The sequence below is a fragment of the Vipera berus genome (genome assembly GCF_964194415.1).
Source record: "Vipera berus genome assembly, chromosome: 9".
Classification (NCBI taxonomy): domain Eukaryota; kingdom Metazoa; phylum Chordata; class Lepidosauria; order Squamata; family Viperidae; genus Vipera; species Vipera berus.
The window spans coordinates 13,913,956-13,919,008 of record NC_138212.1 but is presented as its reverse complement, the minus strand read 5'-3'; positions in this window follow the sequence as shown (position 1 = coordinate 13,919,008).

Here is a 5,053-nt window from a genome sequence, read left to right as displayed (position 1 = left end):
CTTTCTTCTTCTGCCTTCTTCTTCTGCTTCTGCTTCTCCTCCTCCTCCTCTCTCTTCAATATCCACTGTGTTAAAAATATAAGACTGTTTAAAAAGCCCACAAACATCACACACCTGTTATCCCAAATTAATAAAAGCTAAGGGAGAAAAGCTCATTGTGCAAAACTCATGGACTAGAGCAGTGTTTCTCAACCTTGGTAATTATAGGTTGTGTGGACATAAACTCCCAGAATTCCTCAGCCAACAGGTTGAGAAACACTGGAGTAGAGCAAAGCTATGGGCTAAGCTTCTAATATTAACTACGGTAGGAGGAAATTCCATCTTTGCCGTCTTGCCAAGAGAGGCATCTGGCATTCTCATAGGAAATATTCCATAGGTTTTAGGAGGTGTTGTTTTAATCCTATATCCACTGCTGACAGGTGTAAGCTTCACACCGATCAGTAAAAGCAATGCAGAAGATTAATCTCAAATGGAAATGGCGCCTTCCATTTCTCTGAATCGTGGATATTTTTATAATAATCGTTCCTCTTAACAATTAATACAGTCAGACCTTCTGTGAGACTTTCTGGAATTAGATGGCCACTTGAATGTTAAAGCTGTGATGGACTGGATGAAGCCCATGTTTAAGTCTCAAGCACACAAACACATTCCAAATTGACCTTACTGGGCAATTTGACTGCTACCCAGAATTGCTTCAAAATGGGATGGGCAGCAAATTAATTAATTAATTACTTGAGGCAAATTACTGTCTCAGGCTAAAATCCCTCCTAGGCTATTGTGTGTGTGTGTGTGGGGGGGGGAAATGGAAGACTACATGCTGTGACAGATTTTGAAAGCTATGTATTTATATATACATGCAACATACCATAACTGAACTAATCCTGCCTAACTTAACTATATTTCAGTCTGTGTTGGGGCCAGGGGCATGTTTAATAAATGGATTTCTAACAACTGCACTGCTGCAAACACCAAGTACTTTTTAACACAGGGTCACAGTGCCAGCCTCTCATGCTGTTTTTAAAATTCTCCTGGAAGGCACCAAGGAGAGGTTTTCTTCTCAGTCACTGCTGAGTGATAATTTAGGCATTATTAATTCAAAGTATAATTTCCCAATTGTTGTTGTTGTTGTTAGTTGCGAAGTCGTGTCCGACCCATCACGACCCTATGGACAACGTTCCCAATCATGGGATATATAAATTGGAATCTATTCTGTTCTGGTCAGATTGATCTGGTTCCAAATGGGCAATAAAAATGATCCGGGGATTCAAAAAAGAAATCCTATTGAGAGGAACAGGGGAAACGGGCACGTGAAGTCTTAGAAATGGAAAATGGATATGCTAGGACTCTTCAAGAACTTGGAAAGGTGCCACCAAGGAAGGGTTGTGACCTATCATCCCAAAATTCTAGACACGGCACGAAGGCCGAACTTAGTTAAATGTTTGAGAAAACACCACAATGGTAACAGCAGTTGAATCTCTACTAATCTCTTGCAGCATGCAGAGTTGTGGAAAATTTTTGTGGGGGGGTGCTGTGTGAAGAAGGGTTACTTGCACAGCCCAACAAATTGGGCCAAGAATGATGGGTGCTCTCCATTTCTGTCAAGCAGCCTCTGAGCAATATTCTATATTCTATATGTTCTATTTGCAGAGGCAAATGCATTGCTTCTGCAAAAATAAAATTGATCATTTGCCCACAGGGTGTCAGCATTTTGTGTATCTATAGATTTATATATCTCAACAAGTGACAGCAAAAACTTTCTGGAAACAAGGCTGTGATAATTCACTTGCATATTATTGCCAAGAAAACTACAGGGATGTATCCATGAATTTCTCCAGGAATTAAATTTGTTCACAGAGTATTGTCTGTGTCCCCATCCCCCCCCCCCCACTCCACAAAAAAGTTACCTCTCCCAATCTGATCAGTCTGTTTTTTATGCTCATTTCACATAAAATATGGGTGGAACATCAGTTGCAACTTTGGTCTTGAAGCCTAAGTACTCTGTGGATTATGCTGGCTGGGGAATTCTGGGAGTTGAAGTCCACAAGTCTTCAAATTGCCAGGTTTGGAGACCCCTGCTCTATATGTATAGTTGCCTACAATATGCACATAGTGCATGTGGTAGTCTAAAAAGGGTTTCCCTATCTGGGCAAACTTGAGAGGTGTGGACTTCAATCCCCAGAATTCCCCAGCCAGCATGGCCATGGCTAAGAACTCTTTTAAGTTGAAGTCCCCACATCTTCAAATTGCCAAGTTTTGAGAAACGCTGGCTTAAAGCACTGAAGGGTGTTCAAAGCATGTCTCAATATGTTCTACACTTTAAGGTTTTACAATATCTAGGGTTACAATACATACCTCTGAATCATTATTCCAGACCTGTTGCTTCACTTCTTCTGGCAAGCTGGCAAGCTGTGAACTGTCCAAGTATGAGAATCGGACCCTTTCATTTTAGAGCAGGCCCATTCCTGGAATGTGATCTTTCCACTTGGCCAGTTTAAAACGTTTGAGTGCCATCTTCTCACAGTTTTTAGGTTGGTTTACTGTAAAATTTATTTTTTTAAAAAAGCCATCAACAGCTACTATAATGATATAATATATAAGTTGATGATTATGTATAAACACATCTAATCTGTAAACATTTTAGAAGTCTATTTTAAATGGGGAAGGACCATTGGTGGTTGAGTCCTACTTGGAAAGATTACCCAAGGCCTGCTGCCTAAAGTCATGAATAACAGCTGTGGGGTGGTGAACCTGGTGGGTCAGCTGCCCCAAGTGGTAGAATATACAGTATCCTTGATGGATGTTGCATATGTTGACTGGGGAATTCTGGGAAATGAAGTCCACACATCTCAAAGTTGCTAAGGTTGAGAAACATTGATCTATGGCTGCCAAAAACTGAAAGAATCTGGTAGCCTCTTTTCAGAAAAGGTACAAAATCTTCAGGAAAATGTTTGCCTTTTAATAACACTTGGTACTCTCAAAAGGTTTTGCCAAAGATTTTTGGAAAAGTTGCTTTTGAGTTTTTCTTGCATGCAAACTAAGGCATCTCCAACATTTTCAGACCCGGCATATTTTGACATGAGCAGGCTGTTAACATTTCTAGGCTTGCTCTTGGTGGAAAACCAGCTCTCTGAAGCCTCAATTGTCAAGTTATTATATCTTTGTATAAATTGCTGCAGGCCGTCGGCAAGGCAGTCACTGATGGGAAATCTGTCTGCAACTCTGCCAATGAGTGTGGTAAACTGCAAGCCAGATAGATCAAGAGTGTAACTAGTACGTTCTTTTGTTAAAATGCCTTGGGGAATGAAAATTATTCTACTTGGCACTAGAAAATTAGTTGATTCATCTCTCAATGACGCTATTCCTCGGGATAACGTGGTAGAAAATCCTTTTTAAAAAAACTTAGTTTATACCTTCCCAGGGGGATTAACATGTGATGGGGGTGGGGTGGGGGGTGGAAGTCGAAGTCGCAAGATGTGCACCTATAGTCATCGTTTGCAGTCTTCACTCTGAAACCTAGAGACCATTTCTTTCACCTCAGGTAAGAACAGCTGCTCTTTTGAAGTTTCTTTACCAGAATATCAGTTTCCTGTTTTTGAAACTCCGATCTATACTTGCAACTCGGCTTGTAGCCAACACTGTGGCTTATCTGCTGATAGGAAGAGAGCTAGCTTGCCCTCCCCTTTTGTTGGAGACCTCAGCCTCTCAGGCATCCAGAACGAAAATTTCAGAAGTCTCTCTGCAAGGGACTAAACAATAGTAATATATCAAGTGTTATAAAACATTTATACGTTGTATGGTAGCTAAAATCAGCTTTTTTCAAATGCTACCTCATTTTGCCTAATGGCAGGGCTAGTCCTGTACCAGCCAAGACTGATTTGGGATCAAATCCAACCTGTACATTAAAAATGCTTGCATGAAGTCTAATATGTAGGTAGTGCCTGTGTGCTGTTGGTCCAGCAATCTATAAAGTTTATACTGCCTAAATTATTTTTAACAGGTTTCGGCTCATCACAGTTTTTTTGCAAGGAGTTCATATGGAGTTAGCCTGTTAAATCATCTCACCAGTCCTATAGGATGCATTAAATTATTTTTCTCCAAGATATTCTCTGCCAAATGAGATTATAACACCCAGAATTCCAACCCAGTTCTCAAAAGTGGCTGTCTCAATATATCTGGAAGGTACCAGACAGAAGATGATTTTAGCTAATAGACCATGATTGATCCAGGTTTATCTAGGATAGACATGGGAGTAAACAGAAGATTATAAGTTATGTTTCTCAAAACACCACCTATTTCTCAGTTACTTTTACCTTAAGATAATCTCCCCATTCATACAGCAACTGAACACTCCTGCAGGGACATGCAATATAAAATATTTTTTTCCTCAGACACTGTGTCCACCAGACCCAATATTGTTTCCTGGGGATCTCTTCAGCTTTTTGGGGTCCAGGGCTTTTGATTGGTGTGCGCTCCAAAAGGGGCAAAGGCAGGACCACAAAATGGAGGGGACCCCAAAATCCCTTAGTTGGATTTTATGCACTTTTAATTTGTTAAGATTATAGAACTTCATTACCTACAGTTAATACTTAGCCCTAAAAGTTTAATAGGTGACATTCGACCGCTCTGTATTTCTTAATCCAACATCTTGCTGTTTAGTGTGTGTGTGTGTGGGGGGGGGCAGAAATAGGAGGGAAGGAATGTATACAGCCTTAAGAGACTGGACAGCCATTTGTCTGAAATGGTATAGGGTTTCCTGCCTTAGCAGGGGGTTGGACTAGATGACCTCCAAGGTCCCTTCCAACTACTACTACTACTACTACTACTAATTATTATTATTATTATTATTATTATTATTATTATTATTATTATTATTATTATTATTATTATTATTATTATTATTATTATTATTATTATTAAGATCCTGGAAGGAAAAAAATCTGAAGACAACTGAACAATAGCAAACAAAGGTGGTGATCACAGAGAGAGGTGAAGACATAGAAAGAGAAGGCACAAGAAGTATCCACAAAAATATATTTAAAAAAAACACTCTAAA